Raw genomic sequence first — 23,305 nt, 5'->3', positions numbered from 1 at the left:
AGAAAAGGAATGGAATCTTAGCTTTATAAAAGGGAAAGTAGGAGATATCTGGTCTGACCAGATCGTTGTCAATATGACACTTATTAACAGCACAGTTAAGATTATATTTATTTAGTTGGTGAATTCATTTTTGTATGTGATGGAAGACACTTTGTCTATTTTAGTATATACCTTTTCTGGCACTAATTTGTATCTCCCAGACTATCTTCTGTAGATGTCCCTGACCTCCCTGGAACTGGTGTTTCAATACCACACGAAGCAGTATTGGAGGAGCTGCTGAAAGGCACTGTTAATAGATTGTGGGAGAGGAAGATTATTGGGGGTTGAGAGGAGGTTCATTTTACACTAACATATAGCAGCTAACTGTTTAATCATGTAATGAAATTTAAAATTTGTCACTGCTTGTCCCTGTTTTTTGGCATGACCCTGGTAATGACTGTGTACAGTACATCCTGGTTATAGTCAGCCATCTTTCTGCTAGTGAACATGTTCATAAATTTCCATTGATCTGGCCATCTTAGGGTAATAGCCTGTAAAGAGCAGCAATTGGCAGATGAAGGACAAGAGAGAACTGTGCGAGAGTGAGTGAAGTAGTGTCAGTCATTTATATTAAACAAAATTGGTACAAAAGAAGGAAGGCTGGAAAGATACAGAAATAGGAATGCACAATTACAAACTCTGTACCCGCACAGAAAAACCAGTCTATAACAAAGAACAACCTTTAAGAACACTTAAAGAACCATGCACGGTGTTTGTGACCAGTTGTGTATCCTGGAGATTATTACTACAGGGTTGATCCACTGCAGGTCTAGCAGTGGTCCATGTACAAAAGCTGTTAAATGGTTCTGTGCTTACCCCATTTCCTTTATTGGCACATGGACACAGGTAGATCGGGGGCTTGGAATCACTGGCAACCAGCATGGGCCAACCCCCTCCAACTCTGTGAGTGGGGCTTAGCAGCTAAATGATGTTTGACATTTTGGATTACTTTGTGTGGCTGTCTTCCCTCTGTTAAGCTGTCTAGAGTGGCTAACCACTGTGATTGCTAGGGCTTGTCTACACGTACAGCAACTGTGCCGCTATAGCTCTTACTGAAGATGCTACCTATGCCGACAGGAGAGCTTCTCCCATCAGAGTAGGTACTCCACCTCCCTGAGAGGTGATAGCTATGTTGACGGTGAAGCCCTCCCACCAACACAGTGCGGTCTCCACCAGCAGTTTGGTTGGTATAATTGCATCATGCAGAGATATGGATTTTCCACATCCCTGAGCAACGTAGTTATACTGACACAAGTCTGTAGTGTAGACCAAGGTCCAGCCTCAGGGCAGACTGTCAAAAAGCAGGGCACAAACTGGTTGTGTGTTCTATACTTAGATTTTACCAATCAAGTAATAAGTGAACTCCTCAAGCGCTATAACTGCCTTAAAGTGGAGTCACAGACAGTCCCCTTGGGTATCCCAGTCTATCTTGCCACCCAGGCAAGCTTGCCTTTGTGATCGATGGTCCTTTACATCAAAAATCACAGAAATATTTGGGTTACTCCCAGTCCCAAAGGACTAGTCACTTACCTTGGTCAAGAGCATCCTCAGTTCTCTCACCAAGACAACGCTTGTAGCCAATCCTATAATAAACTAAAGATTTATTAACTAGCAAAAAGAAATCAGAGAGTTATTTACAAGGTTAATGCAGGTAAACATACACACACAAATGAGTTACAGTCTTAGGATCCAAAAGGTAATAGAAGCTGCTGCAATATGCAAGCTTTCTATGTCCTTTAGAGCTAACCCAAGCCACGCAGCTCAGGGCTCCCTTGCTTATACTTAGAAATATTGTCTTTTCCAAATAGCATTGTGATAAAGTTATATATATATATAGAGAGAGAGAGATACCTATCGCATAGAACTGGAAGGGAAAGTCCAGCCCCCTGCCTTCACTAGCAGGACCAAGTACTGATTTTGCCCCAGATCCCTAAGTGGCCCCCTCAAGGATTGAGCTCACAACCCTGGGTTTAGCAGGCCAATACTCAAACCACTGAACTATCCCTCCTTCAGGTCAGTGATTTTTATTCCCTTCTTCCAAGAGCTCAAGCTCATGGGATGAGTTCATATGCAGGTGGTCGCTTCTTGGAGAGGGGGAGGGAGGAATGCAATTAACAAAGTCTTTGTTCTTTCATATTTCACAATGGCTCATTTGGTTTCAACGAGCCTTGTTGGTGGGCAGGACCAGCTTTTTACATTAATCAACGCTTCTTTTCTGTTTGGTGAGTTATACAGTTACAGAGATTTACAATGTAAACACTCAATATAACTTTATACCATGGGCTATAAATGTTATAAGTGAGATCAATACATGCAGCATCCTACAAGGATTTCATTAAGTCTAAACACTAAACACATTCTTATAAACTTAATATTCTATTTTAACAGTACTAACATACAGGTGAGCCAGACTGGTTTCCAGCTATGCATTTGTCAGTGCTCAGTGAGGTCTAGAAGCCTTGGCATCAGCTGGCACCTGGTATGCCAGCATCACACCCGGTCTGCCAGCATCACACCCTCATTTGGACATTTCTAAGAATGCTTCTTACAGGGCTGCTCTGGATATCAGGGCCAGATTAATCTTTTGTAGGCCACGGCACCCAGATCATGGCCCCGCCCCCTGCTCTGCCCACACTCCACCCCTCTACCTGCACTCCACCCTGAGGCCCTGCCTCTGCTCAGCCTCTTCCCCCTGAGGACCTGCCGGCCACTTGCACTGGGGGAAGGGGTGGAGAGGAACGAGCGGTGGGCAGGGCCTTGCGGGGGAAGAGGCCAAGCAAGGGCAGGGCCTTGGGGCAGAGTGCAGGCAGAGTGCGGGGGGAGTGCAAGTGGAGGGGAGGTGGGACCATGGTCTGGGCCATGGGGCCCCTTCTGAGTGTGGACACAGTGCCACAGCGCCACTGTAAACTTGGTACTGCTGGATAGCCAAACACCATACTAGCATGACTGTGGTTGACTAAAGCCCATGGTAACTTTCCGGAACCTTCAGTTGCTTTTGACTCCTGAAATGCAGTTCTGCCTTTAATCAGCAGGTAGAGTGAGTTGGCAATGCCAAAGAATGCAGGAACCTGCAGAAGGGAAATGTGTAGCTCCTGCACTTTTGATAGCGGTTTCTACTCTTGTGCTTTTCAGAATATCAACATCTTCTGATTTGAGTGCCTAAAGTTAGGCACCTAACTAAGGCCTGGTCTACACTATGACTTTAATTCGGATTTAGCAGTGTTAAATCGAATTAACCCTGCACCCGTCCACACAACGGAGCCATTTATTTCGAAATAAAGGGCTCTTAAAATAGATTTCTGTACTCCACCCCGACGAGCGGAGTAGCGCCAAAATCGATTTTGTCATTTCGAATTAGGGTTAGTGTGGCCGCAATTCGATGGTATTGGCCTCCGGGAGCTGTCCCAGAGTGCACCATTGTGACCGCTCTGGACAGCAATCTGAACTCGCATGCACTGGCCAGGTAGACAGGAAAAGCCCCAGGAAAATTTGAATTTCATTTCCTGTTTGCCCAGCGTGGAGAGCACAGGTGACCACAGATAGCTCAGCTCATCAGCACAGGTAACCATGCAGGCTGATAATCGAAAAAGAGCACCAACATGGACCGTACGGGAGGTACTGGATCTGATCGCTATATGGGGAGAGGATTCAGTGCTAGCAGAACTTCGTTCGAAAAGACGAAATGCCAAAACTTTTGAAAAAATCTCCAAGGGCATGATGGAGAGAGGCCACAATAGGGACTCAGATCAGTGCCGCGTGAAAGTCAAGGAGCTCAGACAAGCCTATCAAAAAACAAAGGAGGCAAACGGTCGCTCCGGGTCAGAGCCGCAGACATGCCGCTTCTACGCCGAGCTGCATGCAATTCTAGGGGGGGCCGCCACCACTACCCCACCTGTGACCGTGGATTCCGGGTCGGGGATAGTCTCATCAGCTACACCTGAGGATTCTGCGGATGGGGAAGAGGAGGAGGAGGAGGAGGACGAGCTTGCAGAGAGCACCCAGCACTCCATTCTCCCCAACAGCCAGGATCTTTTTCTCAGCCTGACTGAAGTACCCTCCCAACCCTCCCAAGCCAGTATCCAAGACCATGACCCCATGGAAGGGACCTCAGGTGAGTTTACCTTTTAAAATATAAAACTTGTTTTAAAAGCAAGCGTTTTTTAATGATTACTTTGCCCTGAGGACTTGGGATGCATTCGCGGCCAGTACAGCTACTGGAAAAGTCTGTTAACGTGTCTGGGGATGGAGCGGAAATCCTCCAGGGACATCTCCATGAAGCTCTCCTGGAGGTACTCCAAAAGCCTTGCCACAAGGTTTCTGGGCAGTGTAGCCTTATTCCGTCCTCCATGGTAGGACACTTGACCACGCCATCCTTGCAGCAAGTAATCTGGTATCATTGCCTGACAAAGCCTGGCAGCGTATGGTCCCGGTGTTTGCTGGCATTCAAGCAACATCCGTTCTTTATCTTGCTGTGTAATCCTCAGGAGAGTGATATCGCTCATGGTAACCTGGTTGAAATACGGGAACTTAATTAAGGGGACAGAGGTGGCCGTTCCTACTGGGCTGTTTTCCTGTGGCTGAAAAGAAATCCTTCCCTGCAGTTAGCCAAGCACAGGGTGGGGAATTGGCCCTGAGCTTTTCGCGTTTGGCTAGCAGGGATCTTCCCTGTTACCAGCCACGCGGTGGGGGGAGGGGTACATTGATCATCCCAGATAATTCATGGCGGGAGGGAGGGGCGGGGGGGTTAGTTTGGTTTCTGCAGGGATCTTCCCTGATACCTGCCACGCGGTGGGGGGAGGGATAAAGCGATCATCCCAGAGAATTGGATGCGGGGGGGGGGGGGGGTTAGTTTGTTTTCTGCTGCTGAAGGTTAACAGGAAAACCGCAGCAGTCAACAGGCTTTGCTTGGTATGTGGGAAAGGAGGGCGCAGAAGCCGAAAGACAATGGCTTACCATGGCTGCCTGCAAGCTGAATTCTGTTGCCCGGACCTGCGTCTGTGATCTCTAACACCAAAGCCACAGGCACTCAATATTAAGATGGAAAATGCGACCTTGTACTGAAATCACATGTGCTATGTAATGTGAATAGTGTTTTTCACCATGAAAGAGTATAAGCATTGTTCTGTAAAATGTATCATTTTAAAAACTTCTCTCCTTTTTTTCAACCCTCCCTCCAGCAGCTGCAAATTTTTCAAGCCTCCCTCCTCCGTCCCGAAGGCTATCTCAGATAAGGCGGCGTAGAAAGAGGACACGAGACGACATGTTCACGGAAATAATGGAATGCACCCGCAATGAAAGAGCTCATTTGAATGAGTGGAAGGACACTGTATCTAAATTTAGGAAAGATGCCAGTGAACGTGAGGTCATGAGGGACGCTCGAGATGAGAGGTGGCAGGCTGCAACGCTGGGGCTGCTGCGTGAGCAAACGGACATGCTCCGGCGTCTGGTGGAGCTTCAGGAACGGCAGCAGGATGACAGAGTGCCGCTGCAGCCGCTGTATAACCTCCCTCCCCCCTCACCATGTTCCATATCCTCCTCACCCAGATGTGTAAGAACGCGGGGGGGGGGGGGAGGCTCCGTGCACCCTCCCACTCCACCCCAGTGGACAGCCCAACCAAAAGGCTGTCATTATATTGAATTCGTTCAGTGGCCTTTTACTTCCCTCCTATCCTCCTCCCAAACCTCACCCAGATTACCTTCTTGGTTCTCTCCCTATGTTTATAATCACTTAATAAAGAATACATGATTTTTAAACGATAGTGACTTTATTTCCTTTGAAAGAAAGCTGGGGGAACGGGGAGGGTGGGTTCCTTACAGAGAATGAATGAGTCAATAAAGGGGGCGGGTTTTCATGAAGGGAGAAACAAACAGAAATTTCACACTGTAGCCTGGCCAGTCATGAAACTGGTTTTCAAAGCTTCTCTGATGCACAGCGCTTCCTGGTGTGCTCTTCTAATCGCCCTGGTGTCTGGCTGCGCGTAATCAGCAGCCAGGCGATTTGCCTCAGCCTCCCACCCTGCCATAAAGGTCTCCCTCTTACTTTCACAGAGATTGTGAAGCACACAGCAAGCAGAAATAACAATGGGGAGATTTCTTTGGCTGAGGTCAGAGCGAGTCAGTAGCGATCGCCAGCGACCTTTTAAACGGCCAAATGCACATTCTACCACCATTCTGCACTTGCTCAGCCTGTAGTTAAACAGCTCCTGACTCCTGTCCAGGCTGCCTGTGTATGGCTTCATGAGCCATGGCATTAAGGGGTAGGCTGGGTCTCCAAGAATAACTATTGGCATTTCAACATCCCCAACGGTTATTTTCTGGTCCGGGAAGTAAGTCCCTTGCTGCAGCCCTTTAAACAGAGTAGTGTTCCTGAAGACACGAGCATCATGAACCCTTCCCGGCCAGCCCGCGTTGATGTTGGTGAAACGTCCCTTGTGATCCACAAGTGCTTGCAGCACCATTGAAAAGTACCCCTTGCGGTTTATGTACTGGGTACCCTGGTGCTCCGGTGCCAAGATAGGGATGTGGGTTCCATCTATCACCCCACCACAGTTAGGGAATCCCATTGCAGCAAAGCCATCCACTATGACCTGCACATCTCCCAGAGTCACTAGCTTTTGTAGCAGCACCTCAGTGATTGCTTTGGCTACTTGCATCACAGCAGCCCCCACAGTAGATTTGCCCACTCCAAATTGATTCCCGACTGACCGGTAGCTGTCTGGCGTTGCAAGCTTCCACAGGGCTATTGCCACTCGCTTCTCAACTGTGAGGGCTGCTCTCATCTTGGTATTCTGGCGCTTCAGGGCAGGGGAAAGCAAGTCACAAAGTTCCAAGAAAGTGCCCTTACGCATGCGAAAGTTTCGCAGCCACTGGGAATCATCCCACACGTGCAACACTATGCGGTCCCACCAGTCTGTGCTTGTTTCCCGGGCCCAGAATCGGCGTTCCACGGCTATAACCTGCCCCATTAACAGCATGATCTCCAAAGCACCGGGTCCCGCGGTTCGATAGAATTCCATGTCCATATCCTTATCACTCTCGTCGCCGCGCTGCCGTAGCCTGCTCCTCGCCGCCTGGTTTTCCAGGTTCTTGTTCATCATAAACTGCACGATAAGGCGCGAGGTATTTACAATGTTCATGACTGCTGAGCGGGCTCCATGCTTGCTGTGGTATGGCGCCTGCACTGTTCACCCAGGAAAAAGGCGCGAAACAGTTGTCTGCCGTTGCTTCCTGGAGAGGGGGGAGGATATACCCAGAACCACCCGCGACAATGTTTTTGGCCCCATCAGGCATTGGGATCTCAACCCAGAATTCCAATGGGCGGAGGAGACTGCGGGAACTATGGGATAGCTATGGGATAGCTACCCACAGTGCAACGCTCCAGAAATCGACGCTAGCCCCGGTACATGGATGCACACCGCCGAATTAATGTGCTTAGTGTGGTTGCATACATTCGAACCGGTTATACAATCTGTTTTACAAATTCGAATTATATAAATTCGGATTAATCCCGTAGTGTAGACATACCCTAAGTAGCCTGATTTTCCACAGGTGCTGAGCACCACACACATCCTATTGACATCAGTGAGAGTTGTGTGGTGTTTAGCATCTCTGAAAATCAGGCTTCAAACTTCAGGTGCCTAAGTTTGAAGACATTGGCCTATCTGCCCAGAAAATAGTACCACTTAGTAACTGGCACTTGGCTGGTTTGAACTGAAATCCCTAGTGCTGAAGCCCCTTTGGAATGCAGCTGTTGTGACTGCAGCATTAGTGCATAAGCCAGGGGTCGGCAACGTTTGGCACGCGGCTCGCCAGGGTAAGCACCCTGGCAGGCCGGGCCAGTTTATTTACCTGCTGACGCGGCAGGTTCGGCCGATCGCGGCCCCCACTCTCCGCGGTTCGCCGTCCTGGGCCAATGGGGGCGGCGAGAAGCGGCGCGGGCGAGGGATGTGCTGGCCGCGGCTTCCCGCCACCCCCGTTGGCCCGGGACGGCGAACCACAGCCAGTGGGGGCCGCGATCGGCCGAACCTGCTGCGTCAGCAGGTAAATAAACTGGTCCGGCCCTCCAAGGTGCTTACCCTGGTGAGCCGCGTGCCAAACGTTGCCGACCCCGGCATAAGCCATTCGCAGGGACTAGACAGTTCTCTCTCAAATGTATCTCTTTATCCAGTTTGTCTGAGGTACTTCTGTTGTGTCTGTCTCCTTAGTATCTAGGTCCCAAGATGCTGAAATTTGTCCCTGGAATGGCCAGAAACAGCTTAGATTACTGCTTGTGTCCTCTATGTTGGAGGTATGAACTCTTTCTCAGCAGCCTCATAGTTCTTAAATACCCATGAAACTAACTGGGCTCAGCTTTTGGTATCTGGATTTTGTCCAGCTTGTACTTGTATTTATCAGCTTTATTCAATCCTCGTGACTGTGAATGTTGTAGGATCCCAACTCATAGTTTCTGAAGTTATAAGAACATAAGAATGGTCCTGCCATCTAGCCCGTTATCCTGTCTTCCGACAGGCCAGTGCCAGGTGCCCCAGAGGGAATGAACAGAACAGGTAATCATCAAGTGATCCATCTCCTGTCGCTCATTCCCAGCTTCTGGCAAACAGAGGTTAGGGACACCATTCCTGCCCATCCTCGCTAATAGCCAGTGATGGACCTATCCTCCAGGAATTTGTCTAGTTCTTTTTTGAACCCTGTTATAGTCTTGGCCTTCACAACATCCTCTGGCAAGGCTTTTCACAGATTGACTGTGCGTTGTGTGAAGAAATACTTCCTTTTATTTGTTTTAAACCTGCCACGTATTAATTTCATTTGGTGACCCCTAGTTCTTGTGTTATGAGAAGTAGTAAACAACACTTCCTTATCTATTTTCTCTACACCAGTCATGATTTTATAGACCTCTATCATATCTCCCCTTAGCCATCTCTTTTCCAAGCTGAAAAGTCCCAGACTTATTAATCTCTTCTCATACGGAAGCCGTTCCATACCCCTCATCATTTTTGTTGCCCTTTTCTGAATCTTTTCCAATTCCAATATATCTTTTTTGAGATGGGGCAACCACATCTCCACATAGTATTCAAGATGTGGGCATACCATGGATTTATATAGAGGCAAGATGATATTTTCTGTCCTATTATCTATCCCTTTCTTAATTATTCCCAGCATTCTGTTCACTTTTTTGACTGCCGCTGCACATTGAGTGGATGTTTTCAGAGAACTATCCACAATGACTCTCTTTCTTGAGTGGTAACAGCTAATTAGACCCAATCAGTTTATATGTATAGTTGGGATTATGTTTTCCAATGTGCATTACTTTGCATTTATCAACATTGAATTTCATCTGCCATTTTGTTGCCCAGTCACCCAGTTTTGAGAGATCCTTTTGTTGCTCTTGGCAGTCTGCCTGGGTCTTAATTATCTTTAGTAATTTTGTATCATCTGCAAATTTTGCCACCTCACTGTTTACCCCTTTTTACAGATCATTTATGAATATGAATATGTTGAATAGGACTGGTCCCAGAACAGATCCCTGGGGGACACCACTATTTACCTTTCTCCATTCTGAAAACTGACCATTTATACCTACCCTTTGTTTCCTTTTAACCAGTTACCAATCCATGAGAGTCATCTTTTGGTGTCTCACTGCTGTCCCCATCGCACCAGGTAAATAATCATGTTACTTGAGGTCTGTTCCAGGATGAGAGATTATAACTGAGCAGAGCACTTCCTGCAAGTATTCACTGCTGGATTTCTCCAAGTTTCTTTGAGCTGTAGTTGGAGGGTCTTTTTGCTTGTGCTGCTGTTCAAGAGGCTCTGATGAAAACAAACAGTCCTTTGTGATAAGCCCCGCCAGTGAGCATACATCTGGTGGTAGTCCCTCTTAGGCACCCATGCAGTCTTTACATGCTGTCATATCTATTCCAGCTCTACTTAAGGATTAATCACTAAAAGGAAAATGTAAATACACCTAGCCTATTTGAACATATGCCAAGTTTGTTCTAGGTGTGTCATTTAAAGACTGGAAGTAATTTGCGGGGTAGTGAGGGTGAGTCTGTAGATGAACTAGAGTTGCGATGAAGTCTGAAAGCTAGAGCCGCAGGTGAGCATTCATTCTCCCTTTCACACTATGACTGGTTTTGCTTCAGCCCTTGCTGACCTGTGATGCATCTTGGGACCCGGAACCAGTTACATTAGGCTCCCCAGCAAACTGTAAGGATTCGAGTCAGCAGGCCCAGGTGTGCAACCACAACTGGTGCTGGACTTGGATAATCTTCTGCAACAGATGCAGCATTGGTAGTTTACTCAGGCATCAGCCATAACCACTAACACGCTTGCACATTAGATGTAATGAGTGCCACTGCATTAGCAATATGCTATATAACTATTCTGCGCTGTTACGTAACTAGTGATATCAATTGCTCTAATTTCTGTGTTTGATGATTCCACAAGAATTTAAACCAAGCTGGGCTTGCTTGGCTTTGGATTAGCATGCAGGCACTTTGCAGAGGTATTTGCCTTCTTGTTACCTTTCTTTTTAGTTGTGGCTGAGTGGCTCTAAAGTCTCTAAACTGACAAAACATTTGTAGTGTAAATAGGTTTATAGGTGAAAGAGGCCTCCTCATCTTAGAAACAATGGCAAAGCCTTTTTGTCTGAGCAGGCAAAGCTTTTAGGAGGAGTTTTAGGGCCTAATCCTGTGAGGTGCTGAGGACCTTCAACTCCCATTGACTTCAAGAACAGTGGAAGGGCCCAGCACCTGTTTGGTTAGGACAATTAATAAAGAAGAAAAAATTCCTTTATTAGTATCAGAAAACAAATGCTGCAACAAATGCTTGCCTAACTTATATTCCACTAACGAGCTGATATTATCTGAATAGCACAGAATACAGTTGCTGACTGTGCCATGAGGCTTCAAACAAACTGCTACTTTCCTCTGACTGTCCCCTTCTCCCTGAGCCAAAACTGAACACTGCAACAGGGGTGCTTTTTTTTTAATGTGGACTATATCTCAATAGACTGTTTCATAGATCCCTCCTTTCATATTTGTGATAATGTGTACCTTCCACCCTCCCATACCCAATCGTGTAACCTCCTTATGGCAGCTACAGCAATTGCTTACCTGGTAACGTAACATTAGAAAAGTATTTAATATTAAACTGTTTTTTCACATGACTTATCAGATGGAAATTAGGAGAGCCAGCACCATGTTACCAGCTTTCAGACCATCACCAAGTGCTCCATGGACCATCAGTGGTCTACAGACTTCAGCTTGAGAACCATGGTTAGAATAGGGTCAGTGTACAAAGAGGTGATTCGGATTCTCGCTGTCTCTAACCAGAAATGGTATCAGGTACAACTGCTCTAATGGTACTTTCAGCCAAATACACCATGAAGCTGGCTTAGTCCATTGCAGCAGACAGTCCATCCAAAGGATGTCTGGAATTCTGCAATGCGGTCACCATCTCTCCTCCTCGGGGGCTTCAACAACTAGCCAGTGACACCACAGAAATAGGTGATGGTGACTGGGAAAGGCCAGGGTTAGAATAACCCTGCATCAAACTTCACTGATGGGTCTTTTGCAGAACCCCAGATGGTACCGCAAGAGCACCTTTAATCTCCCTCGCCTGCCATTTCTCTTGTAACTTTCCACTCTGAGGTGCATTGTGCTAGGCTCACAAAGGAAGGTGCAATCTGGACCTCCCTGTGCCCTAGTTAGAATGAACCTCGCCCTATGGAAGTAGTTCATAACCCAATTTTTGGACTTGACTCTGACCGCTGGAGAATTGCTGAGGTAAATGTCCTAGTGCTTACCTGCTCCCTTTTCATTCAGCACTATCACTGAGTGTTTACACCCAGCCTGCAATTGGCTTCAGCCTTATTTATGCCTAATTTATAGCTTGTTAACCTCGAGTTTGTTGATATCTAGCAGCTAGGTTTGCATTTCATTTGTAGTTTGTTTGCACCTAGGTTACAGAATGTTAACAGGCAATTTATCTCTAATTTACTATTTTATAATTAGATGAATTGTTTACACCTACTTTATTTTCAGTTTACAAAATCTGACAGGGAGACATTTTATGATGTAGCACTGGTCCTGATGGAACAGAACAGGAGCTTCATTCAAGTTCAGGAGTGCATGTATTTCTGTGTTTTGTTTGGCTGAGCTACTGAATAACCTGCAGTGTTTGTGGACTGGAGAAGCAAACCATATATTTTAAGAAGTGGAGAAAGTGAATAATTCCATATTAAGGGTCAAATTGTCCAGTCAAGAAAAGCCCACTATGGGAGAGTGGAGTAAGTTGTTATTTGAATTGTGAAGCTCCAGATGGAATCAGGTTCTCATTGTTCAGTTCTCTGTAGAAATGCAAAATAACAGTCCCTTCCCCCATGAACTTATTTACTAAGTTAAGATCAAACACAATTAGCAAAGTCACAAATATTTGCAGAAGAAGGGGGCTGGAGGGTGAGGGTAAACAGTGATTGGAAAAACATGGTTACATTTGCTAGTTATATGACAATTAGGAAGGCTAAGTGAATATATATACAGACGCTCCCCGACTTACGCAAGAGTTCCATTCCCGAACGCCTTGCGTAACTCGAATTTTGTGTAAGTCAGAAACATATCTCCGGCCATTACACACAAAAAACCACAACTCCTATTTCTAGCTTACGGAACTTTTTCCGTAAGCTCGGATTTGCGCATGTTGGGTTTACGTAACTCGGGGAGCATCTGTATAAGAAATATGTTTGGGCAGATAAAGAGTTTAACTCCACCTAAGTATAGGGAAATTGGCTCCTTGGGATTATCAGGTTATTCAGCCAAAACAGGCTCCATTTGCACTAAGCCAAAGTTTTATGGGTTAAGCGGACTTGTGAAGTCACATGATGTTATCTGGAGTCTCATGATATTTGTTTATTCTTAAAGAAACAGTTCCTGTAGTCAGGTGGTTATGTGACACTCTCAGCTCTCATTTAAAAAGAAAAGTAAGTTTCTAAGCCCTGGTCTACACTATGAGTTTAGGTCGAATTTAGCAGCGTTAGATCGATTTAACCCTGCACCCATCCACACGATGAAGCCATTTTTTTCGACTTAAAGGGCTCTTAAAATCAATTTCTGTACTCCTCCACGACGAGGGGATTAGCACTGAAATCAACCCTGCTGGGTTGAATTTCAGGTAGTGTGGATGCAATTCGACGGTATTGGCCTCCGGGAGCTATCCCAGAGTGCTCCATTGTGACCGCTCTGGACAGCACTCTCAACTCAGATGCACTGGTCAGGTAGACAGGAAAAGCCCCGCAAACTTTTGAATTTCATTTCCTGTTTGGCCAGCATGGCGAGCTGATCAGCACAGGTGACCATGCAGAGCTCATCAGCACAGGTGACCATGGAGTCCCAGAATCGCAAAAGAGCTCCAGCATGGACCGAACGGGAGGTATTGCATCTGATCGCTGTATGGGGAGACAAATCCGTGCTATCCGAACTCTGTTCCAAAAGATGAAATGCCGGAATATTTGAAAAAAATCTCCAAGGGCATGAAGGACAGAGGTTATAACAGGGACCCGCAGCCATGCTGCGTGAAACTTAAGGAGCTTAGGCAAGCCTACCAAAGAACCAGAGCGGCAAACGGCTGCTCTGGGTCAGAGCCCCAGACATGCCGCTTCTATGATGAGCTGCATGCCATTCTAGGGGGTGCCTCTACAACTACCCCACCCCTGTGCTTCCCTCCTCCCCCACCTCTCCCGGCCTACCTTGGCAGTTATCCCCCCATTTGTGTGATGAATTAATAAAGAATGCATGAATTTGAAACAACAATGACTTTATTGCCTCTGCAAGAGGAGATCAAAGGGGGGAGGGGAGGGCGGTTGGCTTACAGAAAAGTAGAGTGAACCAAGGGGGCGGGTTTTCATCAAGGAGAAACAAACAGAACTTTCACACCGTAGCCTGGCCAGTCATGAAACTGGTTTTCAAAGCTTCTTTGATGCACAGCACGCCCTGCTGTGCTCTTCTAACCGCCCTGGTCTCTGCCTGTGCGTAATCAGAGGCCAGGCGATTTGCCTCAACCTTCCACCCCGCCATAAACGTCTCCCCCTTACTCTCACAGATATTGTGGAGCACACAGCAAGCAGTAATAATGATGGGAATATTGGTTTTGCTGAGGTCTAACCGAGTCAGTAAACTGCACCAGCGAGCTTTTAAACATCCAAAGGCACATTCTACCACCATTATGCACTTGCTCAGCCTATAGTTGAACTGCTCCTTACTACTGTCCAGGCTTCATGAGCCATGGGAGCAAGGGGTAGGCTGGGGTAGGTGCGACCGCACGCTGCTGATGACTGGGAGAGCAGCCTGAGGCAGAAACCTCCAGCTGGCATGATATTCCAGGCAGGACTGAATCTCCATTAGACGAAGCTTAAAGAAGAGAATGACCTGAAGTCATTCCCATTTTTGTCCAGGCGCCCCTGACTGACCTCACTGAGGCCGGCCAGGAGCACCCATGTCTGCCCAGGCACCCCCGACCAACCTAACCGAGGTCGTCCAGGAGCACCCATGGGACGACGACGATGGTTAGCAGTTGTATTGCACTGTCTGCCATCCGCAAGGCAAGGCAAGGCAAGGCAAGGGGATTCTGCTGTATAGCACTGCAGTACCATGTCTGCCAGCAGCACCAGGAGACATATGGTGACAGTGAGCTGAGCGGGCTCCATGCTTGCCGTGGTATGTCGTCTGCACGGGTAACCCAGGGAAAAAGGCGAGAAACAATTTTTTGCCATTGCTTTCACGGAAGGAGGGAGGGAAGGGGGCCTGACGACATGCACCCAGAACCACCCGCGACAATGTTTTTGCCCCATCAGGCATTGGGAGCTCAACCCAGAATTCCAATGGGCGGTGGAGACTGCGGGGACTGTGGGATAGCTACCACAGGGCAACGCTCCGAAAGTCGATGCTAGCCTCGGTACTGTGGACGCACACCACCGACTTAGTGCGCTTAGTGGGGACACACACAATCGACTGTATCAAATCGATTTCTAAAAAATCGACTTCTATTAAATCGACCTAATTTCATAGTGTAGACATACCCTAACCTTCATGGTAGTGGAGAAAAGCTTGAAAATGTGAAACCTAGTAGCTCAGAAGCAAGAACACAAAATGTGATCGTTTAAACACTTCTGGAATCTTTGGATCCAATTTTTTTATTTTTGGAAGGGTCTGTCTCCTGATATTGAGGGGTTGGGGTTGGCAATAATGCTTAAAATTGCTTTAAAAAAATCAGCATGTGGCCAGGGTTACCTGGGGAAGTTAAGGGGGAAAGGCAGGTAGAATCTTGAGGAGAGAGGGTGCCCCAAAAAGCACTTAAAAAAAAGCGCTCAAACTAATTTTTAAAAGTTTTAGAGAAAAGGCCCCCAAATCTGCTGTGGCCTCTTCATGCCACCCCAGCAGTGTAAAGGGGCCTTAGAGAGAGAGAGCAGAACTGGCTCCCTTAGGAATTCTACAGTTTAAGGAAGGTTCCCTGCTTGGCATAGAACTGGTGGAACAGCTCTAGGCCACCCTACCTTGCAGCCTTTACTATAGGGCCATGCCGGAGGGCATGAGGGGTGTGGCTGGAGTGCACTGTGCTCCAGCTATTCTCACCTGCCCATGCTTTGTAAGGGGACTATGGGCAGGCCAAGTGAAAATCTGGGGAGCCTTAATTATACTTCTACATGGGACTGAGCAGGTCTCTGGGCACTCACAAGGAGGCACAAAGGTGGCTTTCCCCTCTTTCATTCTGTGCCCAACACATAAATGGGGAAACAGAGAAATAGGGCCTAGGAGTATAATCTTGAGCGGTATTAAGCATCCATACATTTATTTTACCTCAATAGGAATGGCACATGCTCAGCACCTCTTGGGCCATAGCTCAGAAGAAATAGATTTTCAGGATAAGTTTAAGGAGGAAGCTGTAGCCTGGTGGCCCAACCATCCCCTGCCAGTAACAGTGACTCTTCCCCTGAAGCTACCTTGGAAAATACCTCTACACACACTTCCTGTCAGTATAACAAATCATGTCCAAAACAAATGTACGTGTGAAAACATCAGAAATGTCTTCTCTGTGCCCCAGGAACCAGTGAGTTTCCCCTGTGGGATAACTGGAACTGTTGCCAGAACCTTACTGATATAAATTGGTTGAGCTTCACTGATTCGTTGTCTCTCTGCTTTCTCTTTAAAAGGGCAAATCCAAACACAAAACCATATGTAAAAGTACGATAGAAATGAACCAAACCAGGGGGCTGATTGTCATTTTTGCCTCTGATCCCGTTGGTGAACAAAATGTATGTTGATTCTCCGTTGTGCCTCTTACATCTCCCTGTACTTCTCCATTGAGGAGGTGATTAGAGACAATGGTTGTCTGTGTTGATCTTCCTGCTCCTGAATCCTATGTTGGATGAGCGCTCCCCTCTAGTTGTCTTGTCCCCTGCTGGAAGAAAAAAAGCATTTCCTTTTTCTTCTGCTCCCTAACCTTTAGGAGGAGGGAACATCTTTTTCTTCTCACTTGCTCCCCTGCCTGATGGGGTGGGAAAGGAACTTCTCTCCTCTTTCCCCTATGATAGAGGAGATGATGATGGAGACTGAGGGGGGTGGGCTGGCAGGGGGAAGGGACTTGTTCTCTTTCTCCTTCCTCCTCAGTGTGTGGAGGGAGCATATCTTGTCTAGTGTGAAAAGTGCTATAAGAGCAGTCACAACTTTGGGCCTGATTCACTGCTCACACCAGTGTAAACTCTGTTGGGCCCAATTTTTCCACTGCCTTACGCTTTGTGTAATCATTGAGATCTGTGAAAGGTGGGTGTAAGAAAAAAATGCTTCCAATGGTGTGAGTGAGTGGAAAATTCTGATTTGGCAGCATTTTTCACTACTTTGTATAGCTGTGACAACACAAAGTGTGGGGCAGTAGAGAATCAGGCCCACAGACTAATGTCGAGTTACTTATGGGTGGAAGTGAGAAGAGAATCAGGTCCTTTATTTTTAAGGTTTCCCCTGCAAGAGGTAAGTATTTGTGATGGCCTAGACTTAAATTCTTGGTATTTGGGTCCCAGGGTTTTGTGTTGGGCCCAGCTCTAGTAAGCATGTGAACGGGAAAGAAATATCTGCATTTTGACTGAAAAATAAGAAGCTGTCCGTAACCACAGCAGAAATAAAACTAATTACAGTACAAAATATGCAGTCATGAAAGGAAAACATTCCACTGCCTGCATGGTGTCTCCTACACATGAAGAAATGAAGTTTGAAAACTGATGTATTCCTAATCCTGCTTTGATGACTCCAACTTCCACACAATAAAGGCTGACAGGTCACAGGGTGTGATTAAAATAAACAGATCGAAGTTGAAGAGGGGGGGTGGGTGAATTGTATTTTTGATAGACCTACATGAAACCTGTGAACTTGAAGTTTGGGGATAGAGGTCTGAAAAAACAGACATTAGGAACAGTCTTGAGTTTTATAAAAGGAAACTAAGAGAGTCATAATTTCTTACCTCCTTCATTTGTTATGATACACTAGCATGCTGGCTAAAGGAAATAATGAGATATGTAATGACTAAAAAGAGTTCACTTAGATCATTGACAGAGAGAACAATACTACATGCACTTAAAATAGTAACTAGTGATATTAAATTTGGGTTCCCAAGTTTAGTTGCAAATTAATAAAATGATTATTTGTATGTTGCTAAAGGAATAGTGAATTGTTAAAGGCTGTTTTCCTCTCCTGTCTTTGTGTGTTTTTCCGTGGGAAAGGAGGTCTGGTTCCACATGTTTTTGGTGAAAGAAATGCTTTGCCTGTGTTACAAGCCCCACCTTCAGTTATTAAAAAGTAAGAAATATTATATCGATTTTACTTTTCATCAGCTGCCATTGATGTTCTTTTTCCATTTTGCTGTCTTTAGACAATGAAAAACTAGTCTTTTGGGTTTCAGGCATTAACAGAAGGTCACAATTTTGGCCTTAAAGTTTTAAATTAAAAAAAAAATCATTATGAATTAAAAAACAAAAAACTAAACATTTCTATAACCATTTTATATTTATTTTTAAAAGCCTTAATTTTGGGCATACCTGACTCTCTGTCTTCTCTGTCTGCCTGTCTCTCTCTCTCTCTCTCTCTGTGTGTGTGTGTGTGTAAAAGACTGTGAAGTGTTCATACTTATTGCATAATTATTAGTCCTCATGCATGTTGTGTGTGAAATGAAAGACCAATTGATTTTTAACAATAACCATACTACTACATTTAAAGCACTACCAAATTTTGTGTGCATGTCTTTTCAACTCCATGAAAAGCTGTATGACTTATAAATTATGGGCCTGATCCTGTGAGAAGTTGAGACCCCTCAACCCTCTGAGGTTGCTCAGCACCTCTCAGGAGACATTTGTCCCCTTAGTTGATGAGGCTTTTGGAGAGCTCCATAAAATAATCAGGAACAGAAGATAGCTTTATGTAGGGTTGCTATGCAGAAAACATAGCAAAATGGGAATAGTTGGTGGACATAGATGTTTCACACCCTGATCTCTCAATAAGTTCCATGTGGCGGGATCCATGCACCTGCACAAAGCCCCACTGAAGTCAGTGGGGTTCCATGTAGGTGCTGGGGGTTGCCTGCATGGAGCTCATTGCAGGATCAGGGCATTAATTTCACTTGAGATAGACTTGTATAATGGAATTCATAGGTGGAGTTTTGGCTTGGCCCCTTACAAAGAGCAGGCCATTCTAGACTTGAACTTTGTGGGTGCTCGAATGTGGTGGTTTAGTATAAGCCAATCTTTGTTTTAACTGGTTGTTCCCTACATTTCCTACTCAAATTTACATAAAAGACACTTCCTAAGTCACCCCTGCTGAATGTCAGCTCTTGGTTTACTGTTCAGTTCTAAACTTGACTCAGTTGTTACTGTTGTGCCTGTAGTGTAGAGGCCTCCCAGCATTAGTTATAAATTCTTAAGGGGTACTGTAACTTGGCCATCAAAAATCACTTTTAGCTGAGGTGTTAGCCCCTGCGAGCCAACTTCTTGTGTGTATGGTGGGGGGAGGGGATCTCAAAATTAGCCTTTTTGGCCACTGCTGTTCATTAAGCAGAAGTTTCCATGTAACTATCCACAGAGATTCCAAGATCTCTTTCTTGGGTGCTAACAGCTAATTTAGAACCCATCATTGTATGTGTATAATTGGGGTTGTTTTTTCCTGTGTGCATTACATTTCACTTATCAATGTTTAATTTCATCTGCCATTTTGTTGCCCAGTCACCCAGTTTTGTAAGATCCCGCTGTAATGCCTCACAGTCTGCTTTGGACATAACTATCTTGAATAATTTAGTATTGACTGCAACTTTGCCACTTCACTGTTCACGGTGGAAAAAGCTAGAGAGAGAGTTTTTGGGGGGAATCTGGTGTTGACTAAAAAGGGTTAGGGTTGTATGCTAAGAAACTATTCTTTTGTTTCTGGTTCCTCTTGTATTTGGAGAAGCAGGACCTCGTATATTCCTTGTAAATAAATAAGATTGCATCAAATACTAGACTCCGTCAATTTCCATTCCTAACTGGAATATCCCCAAGGCCCTAAACTTTGACTAGCCAGTCAGATCAAAAACATGCAACAGTATTTTAACTTTCAGATTGCTGTGCTGGCCCAAATAGGTCCTTTTCCCCCTATCAATATCTAAGGGCTGAATGGTACATACTGACACTCTGAAAACAACCATTAAAGTCAACTGGATGATGAAACCATTCTCTCAACAGTCATTAGTAGATGTACGTGATAGATGCAATGGATTAAAAGATGTTATGCCTATGGCCTACCAGCTAAACAATGTACTTTTGTACAGATCATAACACCTTTAAAAGGTTTCTTTCCCTTTGTCAAGAAATACAACTGTCCAACCCTTATAAAGCTTGAATCATATCTCATACAAAGTCTCAACAAAGCTTTACAAATATGTTGGTGGATCTGAATACTTGACATGGGCTGACATTGGGGGGGAAATGCAAGAATTTACAACCTTGATCTTCTGGATGAAACTTGTCTGCTTTTTCCAGTGGACATTTCAGTTGAAAGTACCTTCAAGTTCTGTTTCTTTCACACGAAGGCTGGGCCAGAATAGCAATGACGATTTCAATGACTTTTTATTTCATTTTTTTCTATTATTTCTTTTTCCATAGGAAAGAACGTCTTTAAATCTGTGTTTGGATTTATGGTAAGCAAATAGTTTTATATTTTTTCTTTTGATTGTAAAAGTAAACCAAACATAATTTTAGCTCTTTAGAAATTCCTTATTTTATGTCTGAAAGTTGCCAGACAACTGAATAAGTCAACAAGCATTTTCTTGGTGACTTACAATGCAATGAATGATGGTTCTGAGAAGTTTTATAAAAGAACATTATTTTTTTAACACAAATAAATTAAAATTAATTCCCAATCTGAGGCTGTCTCTATACTAGCCTCTTTTTTTATTTTTTTTATTTCCCACCATATTCGTAGCTAGTGTAACTCCCTTGCTAATAGCAACATTGGAAACACTAGTACAGACAAAGCTCTTGATGGCTACTAATACTTTAACCACTGTATTGTCTAATCCTGCTCAGAAGTCTGCCCAACACAAAGACTAAACCACCGCTAGCTGCCAGCAGGTTGTCAACATGAGTATATCTTCACTTGAAAGTTTTGTTGTGTTTTGACATGTGTTTACTAACACTGTAATGTAGGTGGGACACAAGCGTTTGTTCCAGGATTTTGTTTGTTCTAAGGATGTTTTGTTCCAAGGCTGTAGCATATGTCCTGCTGTATGTATAATGGAATGGATCAGCTAGTGCCCTGCATGCTGAACTGCCCCCCTTACAACTTTTTCAGTTTTTCAGCTTATAGGTTTTGTATTTTGTAGGGAGAGATGAAACAATTATGACTGCAAAGGTGCAATATGGGCTATGGGGAGCATTAATCCAATGCCAGGAGATACCAGAGGGACCATCCAGACAGCAGTGCATTGGAAAATCCCCAAGGCAGATGCACTTCCTGTTCCAGTAAAGTATGGAGGACTCATGCTGTATCTGTAGGACTTAACCAGTTTGTTACACTCACTGCTGTCTGGCAGATGCCAGACCCACGTCTCTCCGGAGTATTTCACACACTTGCGTGAGATATTAATTTTCGTGGGAGCAAGGTGTTGAAGGGAAAATGTGTCATGTTGTATGCCTAACACTTATTATTAACATCTAAGATGGCAGCAGCAAACATATCGGAAGTAGGTCGGGCATGTCAAATACTCAGTATATCCCCAGGTCTTCCAACATGTCTGTGATTATGTGCCTGCCTTGAACAAGCTAGGATTAAAGAGAGGGTGGAGTTGGTGCACACACACAAAAATTGTTTCCTATGTCTGTGTTCACACACACAAAAAATAGCAAATTGAAACATTTCCAAAAAAGACAGGTGTGCAAATTCTTCCTTCTGAGAGGAGGTGTGATGCTGTTTAAACTGCTGCTTTTAAGCCGGGTTCATTTCATCACTTTTCAGAATGTAAATATTATGTTTTTAATGAAAGCAGCTGCAGGACATCTGAGAACAAGAGTGTTATCATCAGATCAGAATATCGCAGCCCAGGCTGCAGTGACCCCATAAATCAGGCAACATTCACCACTTGATGCATTTATTTTTGAATGTATATTTAACTGCACAGTTTACAAAAAAAACCCCAAAAATATGTGCCTGTACATTTGTGACCATTGTACCTCTGCTTTTTGTCAACGTAATAGAGATGTGAATACATGATGAATAATGCAGCTCTAGTTGCCCAATTTATTGGGCAAAGCCTGATTTATTAGTCTTACTCCATGTTCATTCTATATGGGCAGATACTGGGGAGCCTGTGGGAAAAGGGAAGGCAACAGGGAGTGGGGTGTTGACTGTGATCAGTATATAAAATAAATTAACTATTCATGGATGGTGAAATGTTGTGGGAAGAAACAACTTCAGCTTTTGTTTCCAGAAAGAGTATTCTCATAGCAAATGCTACAGGCAGTGTTGTATTTATAAATGGACAAATAAAAAACATGGTGAATTATGTAGGGCAGACTGAGAAATTATATATCGACAGGTATGCACTTAATTGCACTCATTTTTGCTGGTATAATTTTAAAATGTTAACATAAAAAAATTGCATAAAGATATTAGAGAAGTTAATGTGCAGAAGCATTTCATAGCTCTTATCACAGTTATTTCTTTACAAATTGCAATTTAATTCTATCACATGGCACATGGCAATTTAAAAAACAGGCATCCAATATACTTGTTGGCACTGGGCTATTACTCTGATGGGCACTTTTTAAATATGTGATGTGAATAATGAAATTATCTAATAAAAGGTGTCCCAGTTAAACAGATGTGAAAACCTACAAGTTAAATACCTTACATAAAATCAGTTCCTAACACCATGTCCTAATTAAGCAAATGTTCCTATTAGCTAGACCCTGGTTAAATGGAACCAACTGTATTATTTTTTAATGCTTTTACCTACAGTAGTACTACCAAATGTGTAAATCCATTAAGATACAATATAATCTCAATATAGTATCTGAGAGGATGTGAAAGCTTTTAAAAATAGCCATGATTTAGATGTCTTCATCAGTCTGATAGTAACCAGATAGAGAAGAAAAGGGTAAGAGAACAAGTAAAGAATGCTTGATCTAAGCCTTTGGATCAGAAGCTGATTGTCTGTGGAGGTCAGGGAAGGATTCACCACCACCAGTGCAAAACATGGCATAACTGATATTAGGGAAAGGTGGGGAGGGTTTATTTTCTTCTAAAGTAGCAGATACACCTCTACCCCAATATAACGCTGTCCTCGGAAGCCAAAAAATCTTACCGCATTATAGGTGAAACCGCATTATATCGAACTTGCTTTGATCTGCCAGAGTGTGCAGCCCCGCCCCCCTGGAGCGCTGCTTTACTGCGTTATATCTGAATTCGTGTTATATCGGGTCGCGTTATATCGGGGTAGAGGTGTACCAGCAAAGGCAAGTTATCATGTAAGAAGAACCAGTGATCTGATCCAGTACTGGCATTTCATATGCTCATATTTAGTGTTCCATACCCACCTAGGAGAGAATAGTACCCAAGTTTTTAATGGTATTACTTAAAAAACAAATATCTAGATGAAATTAAATTCGTTTTTCTCTACTGCTGGAAAAGTTGAGTGGAGTTAACTCCTGGCAGTCTATTCTGATGTCAGAATGTCATCACTGCTATGCGATACTGTGACGCCT

This window comes from Emys orbicularis, chromosome 3 (assembly GCF_028017835.1).
Source record: "Emys orbicularis isolate rEmyOrb1 chromosome 3, rEmyOrb1.hap1, whole genome shotgun sequence".
In the NCBI taxonomy this organism is placed as follows: Eukaryota; Metazoa; Chordata; order Testudines; family Emydidae; genus Emys; species Emys orbicularis.
The sequence above is the reverse complement of the archived record's forward strand: the minus strand, read 5'-3'. Positions refer to the sequence as shown.